Source organism: Schistocerca nitens, chromosome 6 (genome assembly GCF_023898315.1).
Source record: "Schistocerca nitens isolate TAMUIC-IGC-003100 chromosome 6, iqSchNite1.1, whole genome shotgun sequence".
Lineage (NCBI taxonomy): Eukaryota > Metazoa > Arthropoda > Insecta > Orthoptera > Acrididae > Schistocerca > Schistocerca nitens.
In genome coordinates this window covers 694,618,454-694,632,685 of record NC_064619.1, presented here as the reverse complement: position 1 = coordinate 694,632,685, position 14,232 = coordinate 694,618,454, and the positions used below count along the sequence as shown (strand labels likewise).

Here is a 14,232-nt window from a genome sequence, read left to right as displayed (position 1 = left end):
ATTTTTTGGTGTGGAAGGTATAGCAGCTGTTGAAATGCAGGTACTCTTTGTGGTTGGTGGGTTTAATGTGGACTGGAAGGTAGCAAAGCTGGATTGAGGAGGATCATGCAAAACTGATGGGAGAAAAGGTGTCGAGGTTGTGAAGAAATGAGGATAGGATGTCATGGCCCTGAGTCCATATTGTGAAGATATCATCAGTGAAGCTGAACTAGACCAGGTGTTTGGGGTTTTGATAGGCTATGAATGGTTCTTGTAGATGGCCCACAAATAGGATGGCATAGGTGGGTCCCATATGGGTGCCATAGATTTGTTTGTATACCTCCCCTTCAAAGGAGATGTAGTTGTGTGTTAAGATTGTTAGGAAGGTGTGTGAGGAATGAGGTAGTGGTTTTCGAGTCTGAAGGAGATTGGGAGAGGTAATCTTCAATAGCAGCAAGACCATGGGCATGAAGAATGCTAGGTAAAGGGAGTCTGTGAAGGAAATGGTTGGTATCTTTGACACGAGTTTATTTGGGCAATTGGTTGGACATGTTGGTCAGTGAGAGCTGAAATTGTTTGAGTAAGGGCATATGAACTAGCTTCATTGGGGCATCGAGGATTGTTGGGTTTGTGGATTTTGAGGAGCATGTAGAAGGTGGGTGTGCACGGTGTCACAGGGGTGAGGAGGAAATGGATTCAGGAGAGAGATTCTGTGAAGGGCCTAATGCTTTAATCAGGGATTGAAGGTTATGTTGGTCTTCTGGGACTGGATGACTCTGGCAGAATCCAGGAGATGACAGACAACTGGCAGGTGCCTCCTGCCTGGTCACCTTTAAGGAATTTCTTACGTCGAACTTGGCCACACCGTCCTTTCCCAAGTCCCTTCCTGAGGACACCACTCTTTCAGCACAAGAAAAGACATACACACATAGCTTCAAAACAGATCATCATCTAATCATCCTACTTATGGACAAAGGTTCTACTGCTGTCATTATGAACTGCAGTGACTATCTGGGGGAAGGTCTCTGCCAATTGTTTGACTCCTTCACCTTTAATCTCTGCCAGAGTGATCCTATCCCAGAAGTCGACCATAACCTTCAATCTCAGCTGAAGCCTTAAGCCTTACCCTGAACCTCTCCCCTGAATCCATTTCCCTCCTCAGCCCTATGACAACCTGCACACTCACCTTCTACATGCTCTCCAAAATTCACAAACACAGCAATCCTGGACACCCCATTCTAGCTAGTTATTGTATTACCACTGAAAGAATTTCAGCCCTCATTGACCAACCTCTCCAATCAGCAACCCAAATCAAGCCTCCCACATCAGATACCAACCACTTCATACACTGACTCACCACCATCCACACCCCTTTACATCGTGGATCCCTACTCATCACAATTTGTTGCCACTTCCCTAGACACCAACGTCCTAATGCTCATGGGCTTGTTGCTTTTGAACACTACCTCTCTCAATGTCCTTTAGACTCCATACTCACTATGTCATTCCTCATACATGTTACTAACTTAATCCTAACATACAACTACTTCTCTTTTGAAAGGAAGATATACAAACAAATACACAGCACAGCCATGGGCATCCACATGGAATCCACCTGTGCCAATCTGTTTATGGGCGTTCTAAAGGAAACCTTCGTAGCTTACCAAAACCCCAAACCCCTGATCTGATTCATGTTTGTGGCAGCCTTTCACCAGACATCTATCTCTTAACACTTCCTTACTTCCCTTGCTTATTATGGCCATCTGCTAAGGCAGCCAGTTTCTTCTTTTCCACTTTTACATTTGTCCCAAGCTGCTGATCCTGCTGTGTGATTGGATGTCTGCATACTGTGCTTCCTGGCCACCAGTACAAAACAATAGCTCAGTGCCTAGCGAAGTTTCCAGTGACCTAGCCTCACTTTGAGTCTTTTCTTCTCATCGCAGCATCAACATCAGCTTCTGTTCTGCAACATAATGGTGATGCCAGGTGGCAGTGCGTGTAGTAAAGACATAACCATGCTACACCGACTGTACACCTGCTATGCAGCGAGCCATATAAACAGGTTTTTAATACATCTTCCTTCGGAGATGATTATTTTTGCACCCTGTGTCAAAAAATATTGGTGATAGTGATATTAGGGGACAAAATTATGACTTTACCCAGTGTATGCTATTTCTGTCATGCTGCACTTGTGTCTAGTACCACCCACATTGGCAAGTAACTTTCTTCAGCTTCTGTAAATTTTGAGACTATTTCCTGTTTTTTTGTAGTAGGTTAGTTGAAGATTTTTCTTTGTGCAGTGCCTACCATGCTCTGTTTCTCTCTTTCATAATTAAACTCGTAAGTTAAGTAGAGAAACGTTGCTACACTGGTGACCCGACAATAACCTCAGTTGACCTAATTTTCTGTTACGTCATGTTGTTGACCACCTCAGCCCGTTAGCAATTGTTTAGACTCCTGCACACATGCACAACCGATCAGCAACTTTTGTTTCCGTGCTACTAACAATAGAGTGCTGTTTTTCATGTGTATGTTTCATCATCTCTTGTGCAACCTAGTGACCATGGCTTCCACGCCAGCTCAACAGACATCTCACTGAACATGGCTGCTGTGTCAACAGAACACATCATTGGCCAGCTGACCATGCTCCTTGCAGAGCTGGAATGCTGCACATTATCCTACACGCACAACTCACAGTGCCCCCATCCACTGTCAGCCCACCGCCAGACTCCATACCGATGCCCGCCCTGGCCCCTGCTTCTACTACCGCTGCAACCGTCCCTCCCAGTGTCAACAAACCGATGCACAATCCCTCACATGCCACCACTATTCCACATGGCCATATAGCAGCTCACCAGCTGCGGAACCCACACATGTGGTTTTCTTCAGTGGATACCATCTTTGCTGGCTGCGGCATCACCAGGATGCTGCCGGATTTGCTGTTGTGGTCAGCCGGCTGGAGCTGACATATGCAATGGAGGTCCACGATGTCATCAGATGGCCCCTGGCCACAGACTGTTAAAAGATTCTCCGCTGCCATTTTGTGACGCAACTCAAATTGTCAGAAATGTAGCATGTCAGTCTCTTCCTTTCCTTTGAGTAGTGTTGAGACTGGCAACCCTCACGATTCCTGAATGATCTCCAAAGCTTGACATAGCCACGTATAATTTCTGACTATCTCTTATACAACATCTGACTGGCTCATGTCTCAGCCCCAATACAGGAATCTGTGCTGTCGCACACTGACCTCTCTCCACCAGCACCGCTGGCCTCACTTATAGGGTGAACAAGATGCTGGCTTCCTTTTGTGCAACTGCCACTCGCCAGCCCTACCTCTACCTGGCGCAGTTAGCTGGTCGTCATTCTGCTAGCCACCCTGCCATGAGCTCCCCCTTGCCACTCAATGCGCCACGAATGACGTCACTGGCCACTCCCCACCCAACCAGCCCACCGCATAGTAGACAGTAGCCAGGGAGTGTATCACATCCTCATCTGACTCATTGCTGACATGGCAGCACTGCAGGAAACAGTGGACCACCTCAGTTCTGATCACTCAATCTGCACAGCCCTAGCCATTGGCCCAACAACAGCTACCAACGGCCCAGCTCTGGCCACCCGCCAATCCCTCCCATGACCCAGCCAGCCTCTTCTGGTACCACGTGCGCTTTGGCCTGTACGCTGCAAACTGCAGGGAGCACTGTTCTTAGCACACAAATCCCAACAGCCGAGTGGATTAGGTGCATCTGGCTGTTGCTTGCTCTCCCAGTGCCTGTCCGTCTATGATGTTAGCTCTGCCATGCCATTCCTCATCGACACCAGTTCTGCGATTTGTGTCTTCCGACTTCATCAGTTACTACTGCCTGCTCCTGACATTGCCAGCTGGCGCCTCATTGACAACACTGTCGGGAGATCAAAGAGTTGCACCACTCATTTCCCTGTTTTCTTCTATGTGAAGAAGATGGCATATTCTGGCCAATGCACTGCCTTGGCGCAGTTTTCTATTCTCACACATCCATCCAGCACACCTCAGAAGGTCCGCCATTCAACTGTCCACTACATTGACACCACCCATAAACCATCTGTCTTCTGCCAGCCATGACCCCTATGACCGCACAAACTCAAGATTGCCAAGGCCAAGTTTGAAGGGCTGCTTGCTGCCGGCATGCTGCATCCTTCACAGAGCCTGCAGGCATCTGTCCTTCAACATGCCAAGAAGAAAGATGGCTCCTGGTGCCCATACGTCGATTACCGGAAGTTAAAACACCTGTACCATCCCTGACTGGTATCCAGTGCCACTCCTACGCAGCTACAGCAATGTGCTGGCTGGATCTACAATTTTTAGCATGATCAGCCATGCCAAAGCTTTCACCTAGATTCTGGTCACACCCAAGGATATCCAGAAGACTGCCATCATCTCACTACTTGCGCTCTACGAGAGCGCATTCATGACCTTCGGCCTCTGTAATTCTGCGTAATGATGGCAGTGTTTCTGGGACGGCATCTTGCAAGGCTTGCCGTGCTGTTTCATCTACTTGGATGGCATGCTAGTTCTTTCCACGATGCCCACAAACACCGCAAGAACCTCTGCAGTATTTTTGAGTGTCTCTAGAACGCCAACAACAACAACTCAGCAGAGTGCATTCTCAGTGCCGGTGAGGTGATATTCTTGGGCCAAGCAATCTCTGCTGCCCACTCATGTGCCCTGCGTGACAAGGTGCAAGCTATCCTCAAATTCCTGTCCCCATAAAGTTTCGGGGACTGCCGCCACTTGCTCAGCATGTTAAACTTCTTACACTGCCATCTGAGGACTGCTGCTGCTATGCAGGAGATGCTCTCTGCTGCCCTTCGTAGCACCAAAACAGAGGGCAACAAACCGGTGCTGTGGATGGTGTAAATACAAGACAGGGTCTCTGCTGCCAAGTGCAACTTGGGGGGTGCTACCATTCTCACCCACCCACACCCCAGTGCCCTGTTTACCATTGTGGTAGATCCCAGCCAAATGGCCTTCAGTGCTGTGCTGCAGCAGCATGTTGGCAACACCTGGCAGGTGCTCGCTTTCTTCTCCAGCTAATGCCACTCAGTGGCACTGAAGCACACATGATACAGGGCTCCTCATCATCTACAGGTTATCAAATACGTTCAAGTGTTGGTAGAGGCCCGTCACTTCATGGTCTTCGCCAACCACAAGCCTATAAAATGTGACCTTGCAAAAGACATTGAGTAGTTCTCCCTTTATCGCTTCTGGCCGATGTCATTCATTTCTCAATTTACTACTGCCATATATCACATCGCAAGAATGGGCAATGCTGTCGCCGACTACCTCAGCCACACCTGTGTTGTTGCCTTGTCCCTGGACTATGAGGCATTTAGCACCATCCAGCAGCATCACCTGAAACTCGCCCGTGTCTGCGTGTACATCAATTCCACACTCCATCTTTAAAGCACTTTGGCTCCTGGCTTAGACAGCAGTATCCGGTGCAACATTTCCACTAGCTCAGTGCACCCTGTGCACATGTCCGCTGCTCTGGTGATTCAACATTTCATGTTGCCAGGTATTCAGAGGGACTGAAGGACTTGAACCGACCCCTGTCTCCTCTGTCAGCACACCTGTCGCCAGGCAACACTTCACCAATATTCATGAGGACATTGTTTGCTCTCTACTTTCCTCTGATGGGTGTCACTACCTCCTCACCATAGTGGACTGGTTGCAATCCTAATACCCAACATCACTGCCATCACAGTAGCCACCACCTTCATCTCTACGTGGATTCCTATTTTGGCTGCTGGTGCCACGTCACTACATATCATGGCACTAGTTTACATCTGCCCCTCTTCGCGAGCCGAAAGATCTCTGCAGGACTGACCTGCAGTTGACATCAAGCTACCAGGCAGCTGCCAGTGGTGTGGTGTAATGGATCCACTGTACCTTGAAGGCCACCCTCCTCTACCATAACAGTTGGACCACAGCCATGTCGCTGGTATGTCTCGGCCTCCACGTCACTTACATGGGCGATCTTGGTATTTTGGTTGCTGAACTTGTTTATGGTCAGCCACTCACCATGCCAGGCGATTTCACGACGTGATCCCCGAGTTCATCACCAGCTTGCAGGACTGCATAACTTGCATGTGACCAACCTCTCACCAGCACCATAGTGGTCCTGAAGCAGGACTCGGAGACATCTGCCTTATATTTCCACCCTATCTGTATCAGCATTTTGATCGATGGTTTGAAGCCCACCTACACTCTTCTCAATCCCATACAACCCAGCCAGATTACCATCCTCATAAAAGCGCCACAGATTCATGGCAGTACCAGCACCTCTGACAGTGCCACCACTGCCGACACTGAGCCAAGCACTCCCGCCACGAAGCCTCTGAGATGCTGACATGTCTCACTTCAGCTTAAGACTCCATGGGAAACCCACCATTCTATGCCAACACTACTCTTGATCCACCATCTGTCAACAACACAGGCAGCAGCATCCCCAATGTGCAGGATGCTCATGCCCCTGCCCCATTAGCTCTCCTGCAGCCTATGTCCAATGCAGCTATTTCGCCTCAGCCACTTTCAACAGCCGGGTATCTCGTCCCATACACTTCCTCAACAGCATTATTTAAAGCATTTCCAGTACCACACCCAGGAGCTGCACAATCTGTTCTCACAAGAGGCACCAGTGGTTCACACTCACAATGCCCGGTGCTTGCACTTTCAGCTGTCAAAAGGAGCCACCAGGCTTCCAACACACCCTCGCCCCTCGGCCATCTGTATTAGCAAATCCAAAAGTCCTTAGCTTGCTAAGGCAACAGATTTACTACAGTCACAGAGTACTGGTACATGACAATAGCTCAGTTCCTAGGCTTCCACCCACTTTGCCTCACACCCTATCATCGCCTTCTCAACACAGCATTAACATTAGCTTCTGCTCTGTGCACATGCTGCAATGGTCATTCCACGTGGTGATGTATTTTTTACTGAGACTCTTACTGTGGTGTTCAATGACACACCTACACCATGCCATCTTATGCCTGCTATGTAGCGGAGCATGTAAATATGTGTTTTGCATCTTGTCTTCTGGCAGATACAACTAATTCCGAAAATATCTGTGTCATACTGGTGATATGTAGGGACAAGGTTGTGACTTTGCTCATTGTCCGCTCTTCCTACCTTGCCATTCCTTTGTCAAGTGCTACCTCATCGGTGAAAAACTTTCTTCAGCATCTGTAAATTTTCAAACTATTTCATGTTTTTTTTATCATGGTGTAGTTGTCAAATAAAAGTATTTCTTAACTGATTGTGGACATTGTACTTTGTGCTGCACCTGCCGTACCTTGTTTCACTATTTCATAGTGAAACTTGTAAGTCAGGTAGAGAAATATCCCTACAGATTCATTGATTGTATCACCATGACCTGGACTCAAAGGCCAACACACCCTATCTTCATTCCTTCACAATCTCAACACCTTCTCTCCCATTTGCTTCACCTGGTCCTCCTCAAGCCAGTGTACTTCCTTCCTGGACGTTGACCACCTACCATCCACACCTCTGTCCACATTAAACTCATCAAGCACCAACAGTACCTGCATTTTGGCACCTGCCATCCCTTCCACATCCCAAACTCCCTCCCATACAGCCTCACCACCCGGGGACAGCATATCTGCAGTGACATGAAGTCTCATGCTCAGTATGCTCAGGTTCTCACAAAGGCCTTCACAGAGAGGCACTGTCCCGCGACCTAGTCCACAGGCAGATTTCCTGTACCTCACCTCACACACCTTCAATCCTCCCACCACCACCAAAGAACTAGCTGCAAAGGCATGTCCTCTTCGGCATGTCCCCTTCATCATCCAGTACCACCCTGGACTGGAAGAACTGAACATCATTCATCAGGGCTGTGATTATCTATCATCATACCCTGAAATAAGGGACATCCTATCCAAGATCCTCCCCATCCCTCCTGTCACGGTATGTGAAAAAGCACATAGATGAGGAGCTGGTGACATCACAGCTTGGAATTCCATGTTCCACTGCACTGTGGAGCATCAAATAAAGAACCCGGCATGTCAGATTTTTGCCTCGTGGAGAGGAACGTAACCAATGAGATGCAACATTATTGTACGTTGCACAGAGAACGAAGCAGCCACCATATTGTATGGGCATTAAACAACATATTTGGTGGGTTTTCTCCCCCGTAGAGTATGTGGTATGACTCTAAACTGTTTCAGAGCATCAGAAAATTGAAGATCTCTCTAAAACACATCATTTTAGCTATGGTTTATTACAATAAAATATAGGAAACAACGTATCGGTAGGTAAAGTCTTGATAGGTATAGTTGATGTTTCTAGTGTTATAACTTGTGTGCTATGGAAGTATACCATTTCAGTGCTACAACACAACGTTGATTTAGATCAAAATACAGTTTGCATATTTAATATCAAATAATGACATATGTAGATACAGTCTTTAGGCGGTGTATGCATTATACGGAAGCTAGGTTGCTGTGTCAAAGCTGTATCACAGTTCATAGTGTCGTGACGAAGAAGGTAGCAGGTTCGCGTCCGTCCCCTTTAAGTTTTTTTAACATTTCGTTTTCTGTAAGATTCTGGGTCATTCTTATTTATTTAATACAAGTACTACAGTATAATCTAATTAACATGAATCCAAAGGGACCAAAAAATCAAGAGCTTATAGTAAATGAACACAGATTTTAATATGTATACATTACTGTACACCTATAACACTAAAAAGTGACTGTAAAAGTACAAGTACTCACAGATTACACTATTTTCTTGGAAAAAAATTCAAACATGGTTCGCTGATGTTCATGAGAATGAAAATATCTTTTAATTTCACAACTAGTTGTTACAGTAGCTTCTGTAAACCCAGCAGTGACATCTGATGTTGAAGCAAATAATTCTAAACTGTCCAAGGGTGTGTAAACATCTCCTGATAGCAGATGGAATGGCTTCTGTATTCTCTCCCACCTCACTTTCTTCTTATGACCCTAGTCACAGCTTTTGGCACATCAGATTCCACAGAAGCACATATGCCAATGCCTTTGTCTGCACTAGAGAATTCCTCTAAACTAATCCCAGGATTTGCAGTGTTTTGCAGAACTGTCCATTCATCAGGTGAAGTGGCATCGTCTAACTCGTGTACATCTTCAGTATTGCTATTTCTCTAGCCTCTATTAATGCACTTGTGCATATGATGTAGTGACATGTAGTTCTAGGCTGCTGCAATGGCTTTTGTTGCACCAAGCAGATTCCAATTTGGGGTTGCAGTACTGTTTTCAGCTACACGAATTGCAGTTCATACAATCGCTTGTGATAAGCTCCCTCGATGAGAGAAATTATGCCTTGGTCCATGATGCCTTGTCACGTTTGGTGGAAAAAACTGAACCTTTTTGTTGGTTATGTTCAGATCCATTATGTTGTGGGCAGTACATCTGTCCAATATATAAAGAATGTGTCTGTTTTTGAATAACCATTCAACTGTTGAAATGAAGAAGCCACTTGTGAAATAATGTGCCGTTAATCCAAGCTTTGTAATGATGAGAGTAGATGTGAAGTAAAGTGTCCATATTTATGTTTATAAAACAATGCAATTTCTCGGATTTACTGATAACTCAGGTATGAAACTCTTCACTGCTGACTGCATTACATACAAGATCAACAGTTACACGTTTGCTTCATGCTCCACAATGACACCATTACCTTTTATCCTCAGGGTGTGATTTGGAAAAAGTCTGTAGAGAAGTCCAGTTTCATCCATATTGAACACATCGTACGAGGCATACTTTTTCACTCATTCGGTTTGATTTATGTAACCAGCTGTTTGCACTTTCTTTATCAAATTCATTTGCTTCACCGGAATGTGTACAGATGAAATTGAAAGTTTCTTTTGGAACTAATACAGCCAACCAGCAGACCAACTGAAGTCTTGAATGCCTTTATTTTTGGAAATCTCATTTGCTTCATAGGGTCACTTAAAGGTATGTTAAATGCATGAGTATGATTGAACCATTCTAGCAGTAATGTCACAAAGTCATTTTAGATTTGTTTCTGGAACCTGGTGCAGAATTCTTAATTAATTTGGAATTCCAAACTGCTCTGTAATTGCTGTTTTCTTTGTACCATGGGCCACTTCAACAAGAATATTAAGCTTTACCTGTACATTTAGAGTTGCCTGTTTCCTCATGCCGTGTTTCCCGTACTGTGGCTATGACTAAAAGAACACCTGGCATCGAGTGTGTTTGTAAATGTCAATGCACACATTATTGAATTTACTTAAATGTATTGTACGTGCTGATTGTTGAGGTGATAATCATGGCTGCAGGCCTACAATACGCCAGAAATGAGTCAACAGTGGGTAGTTAGCTTTGTAGTTACAGTTCTTGCATTCATTTTGGAAAATAATAACACTTTAAAATAGTGTAACATCAGAAGTTTGTGTTGCAATGAAATTCAATTATGCTAGGGACTGAAAAAGAGTTTATAATCTACCTTAACTGAAATTTGTATTAACAGATATAACTTCTAATAAGAACTAATGTATTGCTGCTGGGGCCAGTTTAAATCACACTGGACTCGCATTCGGGAGGACGACGGTTCAATCCCGCGTCCGGCCATCCTGATTTAGATTTTCCGTGATTTCCCTAGATCACTTCAGGCAAATGCCGGGATGGTTCCTTTGAAAGGGCACAGCCGATTTCCTTCCCCATCCTTCCCTAATCCGAGCTTGTGCTCCATCTCTAATGACCTCGTTGTCGATGGGACGTTAAACACTAATCTCCTCCTCCTCCTCCTCCTCCTCCTCCAGTTTAAATTTTCTATTTATTTATTTTTTTGCTTTAACCAAGAGTTCATCTTAAGTGAGTTTACACTGAGAATGTTACATTCCATCTCAATAATCAATGTTACTTATTATAAATAATTAATTTTTGGCAATTCTTGTTGCAAAGGCCAAGGACTGGAATGTTTCCCCAGTGCCTAAAAATCTTAACTTGGCTGCCAGTTTATGTCTGAAGATAAATGTATGTTACACACTGGAAGTTTTTGCTATTATGAAATTTTTTGTAACATACGTGTACTCATCTCTGAGTTTATCGCTTGTCTCGTGTTTGTATCTTGGCAGTAAAAATCTTTTTCATTGATGGTATGCAGCTTCAAAAATATCTCCTCTTTCATTCAGATGAAATTAAGAAATAAATCTCGATCTTGAAATCTATGTAGGCCAAATAAAGCTGACAACAGTTGCTGGAGAGCACAATCATGTTAACCAGCACTTCCTGTGTGCCAACAGCCCAGCCTTTTATGAGGTCGGATGTCCCCATCCACATCAACATTAGCTGCCTCGTCCCACGTGAAGAAGGTTTAAAGTGATCGTCCATCCAACCTCCACAGCATCCTTGCCCATCCCTATGCCACTCACAATCTCAGCACCTAGGAAGAGGGATCATATCCTTATGGAAGATCTAGGTGCAAGACCTGCCCATCCACACGTCTAGTACTTCCTATTCCAGAACTATCACAGGCTTATGCTGCCACATCAGAGAACAGGCCCTGTGTATAACCAGTCATGACATATACCAGCTCTGCTGCAGTAATTGCACAGCTTTTTGTATTAGTATGCCTACAAACCACTTGTCCACCAGGTTGAATGGCCACATTCAAACTGTGGCCAAGGGCAAAGTGGACCATCCTGTGGCACAACATGCAGCTGAACATAACATGCTTGACTTAAATGTGTGCTTCACTACCTGGAGCAACTGGATCCTTCACTTTTCCACCAGCTTTTCTGAACTGCGCATATGGGCATTGTCCGTACAATACATTCTCCACTCCTGAAAATATCCTGGCCTCAACCTACGATAACCCACTGCCCCCACACCCTCCATCCAACATTTTCTGCCCCTTTCATCTTATCATCTCCTCCTGGTTCATGTACCCACTGTTCTCTGCCCATGTACCCACTGATCTTTTTCCATTCTCTGCTCCTCTTCTTTTCTGTTTCATGTGCCCCGCTCACCACAGAGCCGCCCAACACCGCGTCTGACAGCCTTGTCCTGCTGCCTTCTGTTCAATCCACACTCCACTTGTCTCCCTTCACCCGTACCCTATGCCTCCCCCTTTCACTGCCCCTTAGGACTGGTTCTTTCATTCAAAACAACAGTTGCAGTCCAGCCAGAGCAGCTGGAGGCAGTGGTCATGTGTACATGAGGTATGCTTGCTTGTGTGACTGTTGTTCTTTCTTTTCTGAAGAAGGCTTTGGCCAAAAGCACAGTGTGTAACAGTGTTTCCTCTGTGCCTGTCTGCAACTCAGTGTGTCAGTGTCATCTTTACAGTGAGTAGCGATCTATCCTTTTCATAATTGTAGATATTCCAGCCAGGATGTTCTACTGTTTGACATTCTGCATCTTTATTCTTGATGTCTCCATATTTATTTATCATTGTAGTCACCCTGGTGACAAACTATAGAATGTTTGACTTTTCAGACAAAACGACAGCCTCACCCTGCTTGCACCACATCATCACTATCAAAGTGAAGTTCTTGAAAGTATTCTGTAAGTTTTGGGAACAGGTGAAAATCGCATTGTGCTAAGTCAGAACTTTATGGAGGATGATCAATGCCAGTGAACCCAATTTGTCAAATTGTTGTAGCACCGTATGTGGTGTGGAATTGTGCTGAAGGAGAGGGTGCTCCATGTGTGAACAAACTGTTCGCATTTGAAACTCAGTTACACCTCACTGCTTCTCATGCACCAACATAGTTACATACACACTGCCTTGTTACACACTACAATTTGGAGCCCTCTAGTGGCAGAAGGCTGCAATAAACGTAAAGGATAAAGATGTAAAATGTTAATAATTTCTTTTTGGAGCCATTAAGTTTGGAGACATTATTTTTCAGCATGTCCGTGTAAACAGACAATGCTGTAATTCTACCAGTGCAATAAGCAACCAACAGCGCACAAATTAAATGTGGACTGAGAGGTTGAAGAAATATAAATAAGACTTTATGTAACAAGTTGTAGAGTTATTGGGTAAAGTTTGTTCAAAACTGTAAAATTTAAATTATTGTCTACTGGAACTGATGGTATGTATGTGTAGTCATTGTTCACCTTCAAAGTGGTTGTCACAATAACCATCCCAACAACGTGAGGGGGACATAGTGTGATAGCTGTTGTGTATTTACTGGCAGAGCCACATTCTTCTTTTTTACACACACACACACACACACACACACACACACACACAAAACCATAGTCTCTGGCAGCTGAAGCCAGACTACAAACAGTAGTGGATGATGGGATAGGCAACTGGGTGGGGGTAAGGAAGAGGCTGGGGCGGTGAGGGGTAGCAGGATAAGAGTGGGGGACGGTAAAGTGCTGCTGCAGGAGTATGCAGGGACGAGGTGGAGAGAGGGTGGGGCAACTAGGTGTAGTCAGGATGTTAGATGGAGTGGGGGGTGGGGATAGCGAAGAAGGAGAGAGACTGGAAGTGTTGGTGGAACAGAGGGCTGTGTAGTGCTGGAATGGGAACAGGGAAGGAACTAGATGGGTGAGGACAATGACAAATGAAGGTTGAGGCCAGGAGGTTCATGGGAACGTAGGATATATTGCAGAACTCTCCCTTCAAAATATCCATAGGATGTGTTGCAGGTAGAGTTCTGCAATATGTCCTACGTCCTGTAACCCTCCTGGCCTCAACCTTCCTTAGTCGTTGCCCTTTACAACTCTCCCTGCGATATATCCTATATTCCCATAACCCTTCTGGCTCAACCTAAGTTAGTCATTGTCCATACCTGTCTAGCTCCTTCCCTGTTCACCTTCAAGCACTACACAGCCCTCTATTCCACCAATGCTTCCAGTCTTTCTACTTCTCTCCTGTTCCACGAACCTGCCCCCGCCCGTTATCTCCTCCCCCTTACCCCCTCCGTCTAACCCCCCCGACTGCACCTAGCTGCCCCACCCTCTCTCCACCTCGTCCCTGCATGCTCCTGCAGCAGCACTTTACCGTCCTCCACTCTTATCCTGCTAGCCCTCACCATCCCAGCCTCTTCCTTACACCCACCTGGTTGCCTATCCCATCATGCATTGCTGTTCGTAGTCTCGCATCAGCTGCCAGAGACTGTGGTCCTGTGTGCGAGTTGCATTCACGCACGCTCGTGTGTGTGTGTGTGTGTGTGTGTGTGTGTGTGTGTAGTCCATTTTTGACAAAGGCCTAGTTGGCCGAAAGCTTATTGTGTGACA

The 14,232-nt window shown here is 45.6% G+C and overlaps 1 protein-coding gene across 2 annotated transcripts in view; it reads left to right on the top strand.

Moving 5' to 3' along the window:
• The window catches only part of LOC126263201 (glucosidase 2 subunit beta), a 196,740-nt gene that overhangs the window by 159,389 nt on the left and 23,119 nt on the right, over positions 1-14,232 (top strand). The window lies entirely within an intron of this gene.